The sequence below is a fragment of the Galleria mellonella genome, unplaced genomic scaffold, assembly GCF_026898425.1.
Source record: "Galleria mellonella isolate WM207_F2 unplaced genomic scaffold, CSIRO_AGI_GalMel_v1 utg99, whole genome shotgun sequence".
NCBI classification, from domain to species: Eukaryota; Metazoa; Arthropoda; class Insecta; order Lepidoptera; family Pyralidae; genus Galleria; species Galleria mellonella.
In genome coordinates this window covers 2060000-2075711 of record NW_026442184.1, presented here as the reverse complement: position 1 = coordinate 2075711, position 15712 = coordinate 2060000, and the positions used below count along the sequence as shown (strand labels likewise).

The window sequence follows — 15712 nt, the reverse complement described above, 5'->3', positions numbered from 1 at the left end:
GCTTCACGGTTGAAACATTGGGACAGAGGTACCCAAGCAATCAACTTTTATACAAAGTCTCCCTCTGGTTATATTGTTAGCAATGAGACTGGCAATCCGCATCACTAACAACCCCCCCCCCCCAAATTACTAGACAAAAAGTGAAGGTGAGTTTGTTACCTGTAAGCGTTTTATCGGCATGTATGTATGGTTTGTTTGAATCGAAGCATTTGGCGTTCCATTGTGTCTGCCTACCCTGATGGGAAACAGCCGTGACAGATATGTATGTATGTATGACATGCATATATTGTATGGGATGGGAAGGCTGCTTTTTACCTGGTCATGAAATATATCTCGGTTACGAGAATGAGGTCGCGGGTACAAATTAATACTGTATACGTATATTTTCTTTATAAAATAGAGTATTTTTGTACGAAGAAAGACGGTAAACAATATATGTATTTTAAGATATTATATATTCTACGATTTGTAATAAAATATCAGGTAACATAGCATATTCCTTTTTAAAAGTCCGGCAGCACACCTTGTAATGCCTTTAGTGTTGTGGTCGATCATGGGCGGCGGTAGTCACTTACCACCAGGTGAGCCGCATGCTCGTTTGCCCCCTGTGTTGTAAAAAAAAAAAAAACATTATTTTTTAAGAACTGTTGCAGGTAGTTTATTTTAAAAATAACGAATGCTTATACAATATTCATTATTGATTGTTATTGGATGGCCGATATACTGTGACGCAAGCGTTACGAAACCGGAACTCGACCTACACAAACATAAAAAACAGTTCCGAAGAAGTGAGACATGTAATATCGACGCAATAAATATTTGATTCATTCTTTCATTCACATAATACAGTTCTTGGAATATTAAAAGGCTACATTCAAGTGTTGATATTGTATAACGGAAATATGGCCAGTACGACATATATAAATGTGTGTAAACTATTTCAGAAGGTATTAATATAATGTTTTATTTATTTAATCATCACATCAGCTTTTAACTGTCCACCGCTGATCGTAAGCCTCGCCTTTGATGTTTTTTTTTTACAACACAGGAGCAAACGAGCATGCGGCCACCTGATGGTAAGTGACTACCGCCGCCCATGATCACCCACAACACCAGCGGCATTACAGGTGTGCTGCCGGCCTTTTAAATAGGAATACGCTCTTTTTTTTAAAGTTATGATGTCATATCGGTTCGGACATACTGCTGCTGGAAATTGACTCCAAAGAGTGGTTGTGCGTGGAAGAAATTGATATAATATATATTGATATATATCGTGTTGACATTGTATAACGGAAATATGGCTAGTGCGAATTGCCATATTTCCGTTATTAATTGGTTTAATATATTATATGTATACGATATTTCTGTGCATTACAGGTTTTTGTATTTTATGCACGAAAAATTATTAATTCACTCTTGCGCCACCTGTCCATTTCTATCTGTTCTCCTTTAACCAAAGGTTGTCTGTAAGAGATTGCCCTAGCGATAAGATAAGAGCGATAGCGCTTTTATACCTTTATGTGTATATTTCAATCTGTATTTATGTTACTGTATTTCACTTGAATTATTCACTTGTCATTGTATATTTTTATTTATGGTGCAATGCTGTTTTTCACCATCGTATAACCCGCCATAAACTAAAATTTCATCCCAACCATCTGGACGAGTGGCGGTCCTCCACCGTGCGTTTCTCAAGGTACTTTCTCCCACGCACAACCACTCTTTGGAATCAACATCCAGCAGCAGTATTTCCGAACCGATACGACAACATAACCTTCAAGAAAAGAGCACATTCCTTAAAAGGCCGGCAGCACACCTGCAAAGCCGTAGGTGTTGTGGGTGACAATGGACGGCGGTAGTCACTTACCATCAGGTGAGCCGCATGCTTGTTGTGTAAAAAAAAATAAAGAGATAAATAAATAAATAAATAAATATGTCTGTTATGGCTCATGTAGAGCTTCTTACCGTCATATACATATGACAGACAGGGCAATTTACGTGTTAATATAATGTTTTATTTATTTCATCATTAACATGTTAGCCTTTAATTGTCCATCACTGAACATAAGCCTCTCCCTTGGGGGGTTTTGCTAGTAGTTGCTACACTTGGCAGGCAGATTGGCAACCGCAGTTAGGCTTTGGAGATGTTTTAAGAGAGTAGCTTCTGCCCATCTGTTGCCCTCCCAAATTCGCCTCGTACGACATCCATGGGAAAGGAAGTGGTGACCTATTCTATGGCGGGACCACACAGCATTTTTATTGTCGTATTTATACGTTATAATTAATGAATAACTTAAATATTACTTTATGTTTCCTCAATTCATGAATGCACCGTCTACCCATATCTTTGTTTGCCGAATAATTGACTAGTAATTATATATATATTCGATTGCCATCTTGCAAGCCTATTGTGGCATATAAAAAAACAGGGATTGATTGTAAAAGCGTGAAAATTTGAATTTGTATATATTTTTCAATGCTAAATCATAATAAAATAAAAATAAAAAAAAAATTTGGGTGTGTATCACCCTTATCACTGAGGGGTATGAAAAATAGATGTTGGTCCATTTTCAGACCTACCCAATATGCACACAAAATTTCATGAAAATACTCGCTCATTCGCATATTCGCCTATCCATCCATCTTCCCATCCATCCGTCCGTCACAGTTGTTTGATTGGGCACCTTTGTCCCATTCGCGTTTCTACAATGAAGCAGCTGTGTTTGCATGGCTGTGTTTCAGTTCGAAAGGTGTAATATGGCAGTGAATTCACAGAGTACAGATAAATAACACCTGAGTCCTCAGGAATGGCAACGCATGGGGGGTATCATGTACGCGAAACAGTATACTCTGTTATGTCCATGGTACTGCTCATGTTTATAGGCGACGGTTACCACTTTCCATCAGGTGAGCCGTCAGCTTGTTTGCCACTCTAGGTTGTATAAAAAAAATGTACTGTAATTAATTTATAGTGTTATATTTATATTTCAAATGTTGTTATTATAATTTTTATTATTTATTTTATTAATTTAATAATTATAATGTAAGTATTGACTGCCACTGTGCGATGAAAACTGTTATATTTAAAAAAAAATATGGTTAGAACTAGTCCAGTTCTTGGTGTTGTGATAATTTCTAAAAAAAAACGGCGGTAGAAACAATGTTTAATTTTTTCTTATACTATTCACCTTTATCTTTATAATTAAAAATTTGAAATAATTATGATTTATAATTATTTCAAATTTTTCGCTTAACAAACTTATTAGATAAGTGGGGGAAAGGGGGAGGGGGGGGGGGGAGAATAGTATTTTTTTCACAATTTCGAACATATATAAACAACTATATAGCAAAAAAAATTTTTAAATGTACCTATAAATGAAGCATTTTTATATGATATCTTATTTGCGCTAGTAAATAAATTTTTAATACCTTTTTAGACCTATCAGCAAAATAAGAAATATTTTTCATTTTCATTGCAATGTCCCTCATACATTATGTAATGAACAATATGTAAAATAACTTCAAATTTCAAATTGATAGCATTAATAGATACTGAGATATACCGCTGTGACAGACGCATCATTGTAACATTTCGGAACAGAACCTTGAAAGAAAGAGTATAATGTTTCGCTCATGATATCTTCCATGCGTTGCCATTCCTGAGGACTCAGGTGTTATTCCTCTGAACACTGTAAATTCACGCCATATTCCACTCTTCAAACCGAAACACAGCCATGCAAACACAACTGTTTTACGGTCGAAACACAGATGGGACAGAGGTACCCAAGCAAACGACTTTTGTACCAAGTCTACCTCTGGTAAAATCAGAATCTTCAAAATCGATCCCGATTTAACAACAACATTGCATAACAGACACACAAAAACTACAATCGAATCGGAACTCCTTTTGAAGTTAGCTGAAAGCGGCCGCAACATGATCGCTTTATCACAATCGAATAAGTATTAACCCTTTGTGATCAATAGTGGGCAATCGTTGAATAATTCGTCACACACCAACCGAAGCGGCGCGCCCGATCTCATATTTTATTTGAACTGAAAGAAAAGTTGGTCATACATAGTCGTGTCCGTCTACGTGTGCACTCTTCCCGCGAAGCCTGGCTCGTAATAATCCGTCCCGTTCTGCTCTACCCTGTAATATGTCAAAGATTATACGATGAAACTTGCGGATTTCGCGTATTACACAGATAGGTGTATCCTTACATTGTAGAGAATGTTCACGAGTTTCTGCCTACAGAGTGTGGAGTGTGTGCAGGCCGCTTATATTAGGATCGATTCTATAGTGTTATTTAGCTAAACGTATTTCTAAAACTTATATTTGTTACTACAGCGAAATCTTAAGTATAAGGAACAATATAAACTAAATTTCTAATAGGTTTAAGTAAAAAATATTATAAATTTAGTATATGATGGTTTAAAAGGTAATGAAATGAGCTCCCTGTAAAGGTTTTTCCAAGAGACATAGAGGATAAAGAGGTTTCTTCAGGGTCGGCAATACGTGCGTAATAGCCCTGGTATTGCAGGCGTTCATAGGCTACAGTAACCGCTAACCATCAAGTGGGCCGTATGTTTGTTTGCCATCTCAGGGGTATAAAAAACATTCATGAATCTATCAAATTAAAATATTAGATTAACAGAAAAATGGCGTCTCAGAATCGTGCATATTGTTTACAGTCTTTATATCATTATTTCACATATATAAAATTCACACATTTTTTATTGTTTCCTTTGGCACCCCTTCACGGTTCTAGTTTTAAGCTTTCTTCATTAATATACATATATTTTCAGTTTCCATTGCTGGTTTTTTATCACATATAAATTGCAAAGAGATTTTTTTAAGGAGGTCGAGTGTGTATAGAAGAATTTGTTACTTTTATTTTTAAGTCTGTAAATTACAAAGGGATAGCAGAAACAAGTGATAAAAATAGGAAATATCCATGCCATATGGCCAGTACGACATATATAAATGTGTGTAAACTATTTCAGAAGGTATTAATATAATGTTTTATTTATTTAATCATCACATCAGCTTTTAACTGTCCACCGCTGATCGTAAGCCTCGCCTTTGATGTTTTTTTTTTACAACACAGGGAGCAAACGAGCATGCGGCCACCTGATGGTAAGTGACTACCGCCGCCCATGATCACCCACAACACCAGCGGCATTACAGGTGTGCTGCCGGCCTTTTAAATAGGAATACGTTCTTTTTTTTTAAAGTTATGATGTCATATCGGTTCGGACATACTGCTGCTGGAAATTGACTCCAAAGAGTGGTTGTGCGTGGAAGAAATTGATATAATATATATTGATATATATCGTGTTGACATTGTATAACGGAAATATGGCTAGTGCGAATTGCCATATTTCCGTTATTAAATTAATTGGTTTAATATATTATATGTATACGATATTTCTGTGCATTACAGGTTTTTGTATTTTATGCACGAAAAATTATTAATTCACTCTTGCGCCACCTGTCCATTTCTATCTGTTCTCCTTTAACCAAAGGTTGTCTGTAAGAGATTGCCCTAGCGATAAGATAAGAGCGATAGCGCCTTTTGTACCTTTATGTGTATATTTCAATCTGTATTTATGTTACTGTATTTCACTTGAATTATTCACTTGTCATTGTATATTTTTATTTATGGTGCAATGCTGTTTTTCACCATCGTATAACCCGCCATAAACTAAAATTTCATCCCAACCATCTGGACGAGTGGCGGTCCTCCACCGTGCGTTTCTCAAGGTACTTTCTCCCACGCACAACCACTCTTTGGAATCAACATCCAGCAGCAGTATTTCCGAACCGATACGACAACATAACCTTCAAGAAAAGAGCACATTCCTTAAAAGGCCGGCAGCACACCTGCAAAGCCGTAGGTGTTGTGGGTGACAATGGACGGCGGTAGTCACTTACCATCAGGTGAGCCGCATGCTTGTTGTGTAAAAAAAAATAAAGAGATAAATAAATAAATAAACAAATATGTCTGTTATGGCTCATGTAGAACTTCTTAGCGTCATATACATATGACAGACAGGGTAATTAACGTGTTAATATAATGTTTTATTTATTTCATCATTAACATGTTAGCCTTTAATTGTCCATCACTGAACATAAGCCTCTCCCTTGGGGGGTTTTGCTAGTAGTTGCTACACTTGGCAGGCAGATTGGCAACCGCAGTTAGGCTTTGGAGATGTTTTAAGAGAGTAGCTTCTGCCCATATGTTGCCCTCCCGAAGTCGCCTCGTACGGCATCCATGGGAAAGGAAGTGGTGGCCTATTCTATGGCGGGACCACACAGCATCTTTTTATTGTCGTATTTATACATTATAATTTAAATATTACTTTATGTTTCCTCAATTCATGAATGCACCGCCTACCCATATCTTTGTTTGTCCAATAGTTGACTATATAATTATATATATATATATATATATATATATATATATATATATATATATATATATATATATATATATATATATATATATATATATATATATATATATATGACTCGGCAAACGTTGTTTTACCATATACGTTATTTTGAGAATTATACATGAAAATTTATCCTACTGCAAGCCTATTGTGGCATATAAAAATCAGGGGTTGATTATAAAAGCGTGAAAATTTGAATTTGTATGTATTTTTCAATGCATTATGTATTATGATTTACGTAATAAAATAAAAATAAAAAAATTGTCAAACGAATAAAAAATAAAATTTTGGGTGTGGGTCACCCTTATCATTGAGGGGTATGAAAAATAGATGTTGGCCGATTCTCAGACCTACCCAATATGCACATTGAATAGTATTTTTTCATATTTTCGATCATAAGTAAACAACTATATAGCAAAAAAAAAAATTAAATGTACCTACAAATGAAGCATTTTTATATGATATCTCATTTAAGCTAGTAAATCAATTGAATGAATACCTTTTTAGACCTCTTAGCAAAAAAAAGAAATATTTTTCCTATTTCATTGCAATGTCCCTCATACATTATGTAATGAACAATATGTAAAATAACTTCATTGATAGCATTAATAGATTCTGAGATATACCGCTGTGACAGACGAACGGACGCATCATTGTAACATTTCGGAACAGAACCTTGAAAGAAAGAGTATAATGTTTCGCTCATGATATCACCCATGCGGTGCCATTCCTGAGGACTCAGATGTTATTCCTCTGTACCCTATAAATTCACGCTATATTCCACTCTTCAAACTGAAACACAGCCATGCAAACACAACTGCTTTTACGGTTGAAACACAAACGGGACAGAGGTACCCAAGCAAACGACTTTTGTACAACGTCTCACTCTGGTAAAATCAGAATCTTCAAAATTGATCCCGATTTAACAACAACATTGCATAACAGACACACAAAAACTACAATCGAATCGGAACTCCTTTTGAAGTTAGCTGAAAGCGGCCGCAACATGATCGCTTTATCACAATCGAATAAGTATTAACCCTTTGTGATCAATAGTGGGCAATCGTTGAATAATTCGTCACACACCAACCGAAGCGGCGCGCCCGATCTCATATTTTATTTGAACTGAAAGAAAAGTTGGTCATACATAGTCGTGTCCGTCTACGTGTGCACTCTTCCCGCGAAGCCTGGCTCGTAATAATCCGTCCCGTTCTGCTCTACCCTGTAATATGTCAAAGATTATACGATGAAACTTGCGGATTTCGCGTATTACACAGATAGGTGTATCCTTACATTGTAGAGAATGTTCACGAGATTCTGCCTACAGAGTGTGGAGTGTGTGCAGGCCGCTTATATTAGGATCGATTCTATAGTGTTATTTAGCTAAACGTATTTCTAAAACTTATATTTGTTACTACAGCGAAATCTTAAGTATAAGGAACAATATGAACTAAATTATTAATAGGTTTAAGTAAAGATTGTTATAAATTTAGTATATGATGGTTCATAAAAAGGTAATGAAATGAGCTCCCTGTAAAAGTTTTTCCAAGAGACATAGAGGATAAAGAGGTTTCTTCAGGGTCGGCAATACGTGCGTAATGCTCCAGGTATTGCAGGCGTTCATAGGCTACAGTAACCGCTAACCATCAAGTGGGCCGTATGTTTGTTTGCCATCTCAGGGGTATAAAAAACATTCATGAATCTATCAAATTAAAATATTAGATTAACAGAAAAATGGCGTCTCAGAATCGTGCATATTGTTTACAGTCTTTATATCATTATTTCACATATATAAAATTCACACATTTTTTATTGTTTCCTTTGGCACCCCTTCACGGTTCTAGTTTTAAGCTTTCTTCATTAATATACATATATTTTCAGTTTCCATTGCTGGTTTTTTATCACATATAAATTGCAAAGAGATTTTTTTAAGGAGGTCGAGTGTGTATAGAAGAATTTGTTACTTTTATTTTTAAGACTGTAAATTACAAAGGGATAGCAGAAACAAGTGATAAAAATAGGAAATATCACTTCGTTGTACTACCTCAATAATAAAATGAAAAGTACTTCGTACAAGTCGCAGAGTTTTTGACAGTCTGCGCGTTCTGTCTACTCTATGATTTGTAGTATTGGAGTGTAGGGGTTTGGTCTCCTACCCCTCAGTACAGCAAGGTGCGTTCGTGGAAAGGGACGTGCGCCACGTCACCGCCATTAATATTATGAACACGAGAAAAATGTAGCCGAAATACGTAAACTGTATCACGCGATAACGGTACGCACGCGATGAATGCCGATTAAAAAATATTTGAGGTGTTTTTATGTGACCACATTAGTGACTTTATAAAGTTGCAGTTCTGTGTTAGTGCTGTGAGCTGTGTATATAATATATAGCTAGTTGGTAGTAGAAAACACTGTTTGCAAGCTTTCAAAGTATAATTACAGGTGAGTCGCTGGCTTCTTTTATTACGGCTCTTATATATTAATTTTAATAGCGCTCCACTGTACGGTATAATGTAAAAAGCGTTACTTTTTAAATTTCTACCATTACAAGTAATATGATTTTTTTAAAATTTATTATTATAAATATGAATTAAGCACTTTGTATACATTTTAAATAAATATATTATACATCATTAAATATATTTAATATTTTTGACAAGTAATGTCACTAAAGAATTTTTGCCTTTCTCGATATATTATGCCATGGGCGATGCCATGGAGGTTGTAAGTCGTTACGTAAAACTACTACTAGATATTCTATATATTGTGCCATCAAGGATACCATGTATCTATGGAGACTCGAATGCGTTAAAACCACAAATCTAAGTATATATGTATACAATTTTTATAAAGCAATTTATCCTTTTAATGTCGTTTTTTTTAAGTTAAGAAAAAATATTCATAATTCGTAAAATCTGATTATTTTAATAATTATAAATAATTTTTCTTATGTAAATTAGAATGGCAAACAAGTTGACGGCCCACCTGATGGAAAGCGGTATAACCGTTGATTATAGACATGAGCAGTACCATGGACATAACAGAGTATACTGTTTCGCCAATGATATCCCTCATGCGTTGCCATTCCTGAGGACTCAGCTGTTATTACTCTGTACCCTGCAAATTCACTGCCATATCTCACCCTTCAAACCGAAACACAGCCATGCAAACACAACTGCTTCACGGTAGAAACACGAATGGGACAGAGGTACCCAAGCAATCGACTTTTGTACAAAGTCTCCCTCTGATAAATACAATAAAAGTCTGTTACAATATTTTTACATAAATAATGATGTTGCTGCTAAACAGAGGGAGACTTTGTACAAAAGTCAATTGCTAAGCAGTCCCATTCGTGTTTCAACCGTAATGCAGGTTTGATATGGCGTGAATTTACAGGGTACAGAGGAATAACACCTGAGTCCTCAGGAATTGCAACGCATGGGGGGTATCATGGGCGAAACAGTATACTCTGTTATGTCCATGGTACTACTCATGTCTATAGGCGACGGCAAACACTTTGGATCAGGTGGACCGTCAGCTTGTTTGCCATTATAAGTTGTATAAAAAAAAAGCAAAAAGGGATGTTCCTGAACTGAAGTCACCGTTAGAAGTCGACGAAAATGTTACTCCAGTACAAATATTTCTATGAAATATTCAAAGAATTTTTTGACCTGTATTTCGAATTTATGATTTAAAAAAAAAAAAGATTTGTTACTAATATTTCATAAGTAGATGATATTATTTCATATTCCTTAAGTTTATAACCTAAATATGAGCCCAAGGGATCAATCCGTTCGCTCATTATATCCCGATGATTAAATGGAGGGATCCCTTGGGTTCCTGTCTTTTTCTATTTGATAGATATATTGCAAATAGCAAAACAAGAGACTGGTCTCTACTTCCATGCTATTTTTAATTTTATTCTTGAATACAATAGATATTGAATTGGCCTGTATTTTTTATTATATTATGTGATTTTTTTTCGTAATTTCAATTTTTTTTTGTATATATTTTTTTTTAACAAAGTGTAGGGATTATTTTTGTGTTAATACAATATTATTATTACCAGAGGCAGACTTTGTACAAAAGTCGATTGCTTCAGTACCTCTGTTCTATTCAGGTTACAACCGTGAAGCAGTTGTGTTTGCATGGCTGTGTTTCGGTTTGAAGGGTGGGATATGGCGTGAATTTACTGGGTACAGAGGAATAACACCTGAGTCCTCAGGAATGGCGACGCATGGGGGGTATCATGGGCGAAACTGTATTCCTGTTATGTCCATGGTACTGCTCATGTCTATAGGCGACGGTTACCACTGCCCATCAGGTGGGTCGGCAGCTTGTTTGCCATTCTAAGTTGTATAAAAAAAAAATTAATTTTAGTAAGATTGAATTTTCAATATTTCTTTTTTGGAGAATATCATAATATTAAATTGTGAACGTTTATTTTTAGTAATATTAATGATTTTTATTTAAAACAGATTAAACCTGAATCTAGAATATGGAATCTAGTAAAGAAAATTATGGTTCACAAAAAAAAAAAAACTTTATAATGGCAAAACTTAATATTCTGATTAAAAAACTAAACTTCTTATTTTTTTTATCTTATGACTGATTATGATGTAATTTCTATGAAAGCAATCTCTAAGTATATCCTTTTAGACAAAAAAGCATTTTCCAAATCGGTTTATTATTGACTGAGTTATGGGATAACAATAAATAAAAAAATACAACCGAATTGAGACCTTTTTTCTTTTTAAAATCGGTTGAAAGTTAGCTAACAATTTGTATAATTGTTAAATGGTTAAAAATAGATACTCTTGTATTAAGAGAAACCGGAAAAAGTATCCAAAGAACGTGTCAAACACAAAAACAAACCAATTTAGATTAATTGGTTTTGTAACTTGACTATAAAGGGAATTGAGTTCGCGATTCCATTTACGTGAAATAATATGGTAGACCACTAGCCAGTTAGAGGGACAATAAAAGTGGCCATAACCGTAATTCAAAATGGGGTGGACAGATGTATTCGTAATTTTATTATAGTGAATGTAAAACTCGAATTTTTCACATTTCGTGGAGAATAATGAAGCGCGACGTGTTTAAAATCGACTTAAAATAATTAGATATTATATAGATTGTGTCTCATAAAAAACGGACTTCAATTGTGATAAAACCAGTTATTAAGATGTAAAAATTAAATTGCTGAATCGATTTTGATAAAGACTGTATGAGACTAATCTTATTATGTCATATATAATATAATAATTTTCCTTAAGTCATAATAATTTTCCTTAGATCGTTTTATAAAATAAATTTATAAATACTTAGTTCTGAGGTGAGAAACATGAAACAATTGATCGAATCGAGAACCTTCAGTTTTCAATCGGTTTCAGAAAGAAGGGAATTTTTTTTTATCTTTTTTTTTTATACAACTTAGAATGGCAAAACATGCTAACGGCCCACCTGATGGAAAGTGGTAACCGTCGCCTATAGACATGAGCAGTACCATGGACATAATAGAGTATACTGTTTCGCCCATGATACTCCCCATGCGTTGCCGTCCCTGAGGACTCAGGTGTTATTCCTCTGTACCCAGTAAATTCACGCCATATCCCACCCATCAAACCGAAACACAGCCATGCAAACACAACTGCTTCACGGTTGAAACACGAATGGGACAGAGGTACCCAAGCAATCGACTTTTGTACAAAGTCTCCCTCTGGTAATGTCATCATTTGTAAATAAGAAAGGCAGTACCCACCCCAGCGAGTCTATAAAACTGTAACAACAGTAGGTATATAGAGGTCGTTGCCTGCAGGAGTGTTAGTTAATGGATATTGAAATAATTCTAAAGGTATGATGTAATGACCAGTGGTTGTCAAACTTTTTATACTTGTGTCTTAAATTAGTATGTTAAATACGTACTAATTTAAGACAACTAATTAATTTAACAATCTATGATGTGATGTACATTCTCAAAGTGTGCTCCAAGGAGCCCAGAGCTTCAGCGTTCCTTATAGAGATACTTTGAGAATGGCGGCCGTGATCAATACGTATTACAGCAACGTACTCGAGAGACTGTGCTCCTAATATCACGAATGTGAAATTATTGAAACGATATAGAAGTTACATTACTAAATTGCTAATGGATATAACTTAGTAAATATAAATTTGTTATATGAATTAAGAATTGCTATTAAGAAAAATTAATATCAATTTAGAGAAAATAATATTCCGAAAGTTGCCATGTGGTCCCGGCATAAAATAGGCCAATCCTTCCTTTCCCGTAAGAGGCGATTAAGAGAACTTATTGTTTCGAGGAATGGGCAGCAGGGTCCCTCTTAAAATATCACCAAAGCCTAACTGCGGTTGCCAATCTACCTGCCAAGCGTAGCAACTACTGGCAAAGCCCTCCAAGGAAGCTTATGTTCAGCTGTAGGCAGTTAAAGGCTGGTATGATGATGATGATGATGGAATTGTTACTTATGCAATATTTAGAACTTAAATTTGGGATTAAACAAATGTGTTCAGTTTCGCAAAAAATACTACAATCGTGAAAAGTCAATAAACGTAATATTTGACGATTACGTTACGTTGAGAGTTAATTTACGAGAAGTTTTTTTTTATACAATTTAGAATAGCAAACAAGCTGACGGCCCACCTGATGGAAAGTGGTAACTGTAGCCTATAGACATGAGCAGTACCATGGACATAACAGAGTATACTGTTTCGCCCATGACACCCCCCATGCGTTGCCATTCCTGAGTACTCAGGTATTATTCCTCTGTGCCCTGTAAATTCACGCCATATCCCATCCTTCAAACCGGAACACAGCCATGCAAACACAGCTGCTTCACGGTAGAAACACGAATAGGATAGAGGAGCCCAAGCAAACGAGTTTTGTACAAAGTCTCCCTCTGGTAAGGTATATTTTTTGACAGAGATAAAAAGTAGGCTATATCCTTTTCTAAATCACACAATACGTGTATACCTAATTACATAGTTAAGCTATTGAGGTAATAAACAAACAAACTCACTTTCATATTTATATTAGTAAGGATTACAAAATTCCAAATAAAAAGGAGTATAAAAAAGGTATAAAGTATGTGATTGCCAGTACATTAATAACAATAAGTAGTTGCCATGCTTGGCAGGCGGCTTAGCAACCACAGTTTGGCTTTAGAGATTTTTTTAAAGAGGGATGTTGCTGCTCATCCCTCTACCATTACGTTCCCTTTGTCTTCTTTTATGATACCCAAGAAAGAAAGGTCTGGCCTATTCTATGCTGGAATCACACGGATCGGATATTAAAAAATATTATATATTAATTTATTCAATATAAAACCACGCTTAAAATATGTTGTGAGTGTGTTACGCGGACGGGTACATCACCCACAAGTGGTAGAGACAGTTCAACTGCTAGTACCTATATATATATATAAATTAATGCCACTTTTCGTTGTAATTTTATAACTCAAGAACGGGCTCACCTATCCAATCCAAATGTTTAGGCTTTGTTCGGCTATTTAGTAAATGGTTTATGTGAAGTTTGCACAAAATCGGTCGAGCGATTCTTCATTTATCACATTTTTTGTAAAAAATGAATTCAATAAATGGCGGATCATTTTGTTAATGGGGATTTTTGTGTCAAATTCAAACTTTTTTTAAGACGAGGATTGTGCTGTAAAATTGAAACTTTTTTCAGTTTTGACAGTACAAGCATGTTGTTATGTCATTCATGCGGTCACTTCATTTTGGACGTGCTTCCATTAAAGCTAATTGTCAGCGATATTGATGTTAAAATTATTTTGTTTTTTCAATTTAAAAATTATTTCACTTTATACATAGCGAAGCACGTACCGGGCCGCTAGTATTTTATACAAGTACGAGGTTTATAACATTGATGGCTTTTGCTGTCATAATACTGTAATTATTTTTAATGAATAAATAAATAAATAAATAAAACTTTGAGAATGGCGGTTGTGATCGATACGTGTTATTGTTATGTTCCCACGAGACTGCGATCACAATACTGCGAATGTGAAGTTACTGGAATTAATTACAACTTAAGATCGTTAACAGTTATACCATACTGTTATAACTTACTAACACTGGTTATTTTATTAGAATTATTTTGTTTAATTCCGCTACCATTAGTATGTGTACACGCCCAAATGGTACTGACAACGCCTAAACACTAGGTTCCGAGCAACTATCTAATTTGCCTGAAAATGCCTCGTTTAGAGGTAAAACATGTGTCGTAAAAGGTGCGCGAACAAAATGGCAAACGAAAATTGATGACTGGAAGATTGTGGAACTTCTGGTAGTAATAATGGTGGTCAACCTTCGAGCGTTGGCAGTCACATACATACTAATGGTAGCGGAATTAAACAAAATAATTCTAATTAAATAATCTTCAGATGGTTATTTGCCACATTTGTGGTACAAAAGAAAAGACGTCGGCTCTTGCTGTTTCCCGAAATTCCCACAGAAATAGAGGTCTCTTGAGGGTCAGCAACGCGTTCGTAATGCCCCTGATATTGCAGGTGTTCATAGGCTACGGTAACCACTTACCATCAGGTGAGCTGTATGCTTACCAGAGGGAGACTTTGTACAAAAGTCGATTGCTTGGGTACCTCTGTCCCATTCGTGTTTCAACCGTGAAGCAGTTGTGTTTGCATGGCTGCGTTTCGGTTTGAAGGGTGGGATATGGCGTGAATTTACTGGGTACAGAGGAATAACACCTGAGTCCTCAGGAATGGCAACGCATGGGGGGTATCATGGGCGAAACAGTATACTCTGTTATGTCCATGGTACTGCTCATGTCTATAGGCGACGGTTACCACTTTCCATCAGGTGGACCGTCAGCTTGTTTGCCATTCTAAGTTCTATAAAAAAAAAAAAAAAAAAAATGCTTCCTGTGGATTTCCCCAAGATAAAATCTTTTAGTAAAAATCTTTTATTACAAATTTATATTACATACTAATAATATTAGTAATAACTAAAATACTATGTACTACATTTGAAATAAAAAAAAATACATTAATTTATTTAGGGCCAAGTTACACTTTGAGAATGGCGGGAGTGATCAATACCGTGTTACTGCTACGTTCCCAGGGGACTGCGCCCGCAATACTGCGAATGTAAAGTTGTAGTCATTTCCAAGTTAGGATCGCTAATGGATATACCTTGCTTTTACAATTAAGATACATATAATAACTCAGTATCAAGTTGTCGATCGATTTGAAAACAAAGA

The 15712-nt window shown here is 35.4% G+C and overlaps 1 protein-coding gene across 4 annotated transcripts in view; it reads left to right on the top strand.

Annotated features, from left to right (window-relative positions):
- Positions 1-8634: 8634 nt before the first annotated feature.
- LOC113521479 (uncharacterized) overlaps positions 8635-15712 on the top strand; it is a 346189-nt gene continuing 339111 nt past the window's right edge. For all 4 annotated transcript variants that reach the window (XM_052902976.1, XM_052902975.1, XM_052902974.1 and 1 more), the window contains exon 1: positions 8635-8898. The gene's annotated coding sequence lies outside the window, so the exon portion shown is untranslated. The remainder of the gene's footprint in view (positions 8899-15712) is intronic.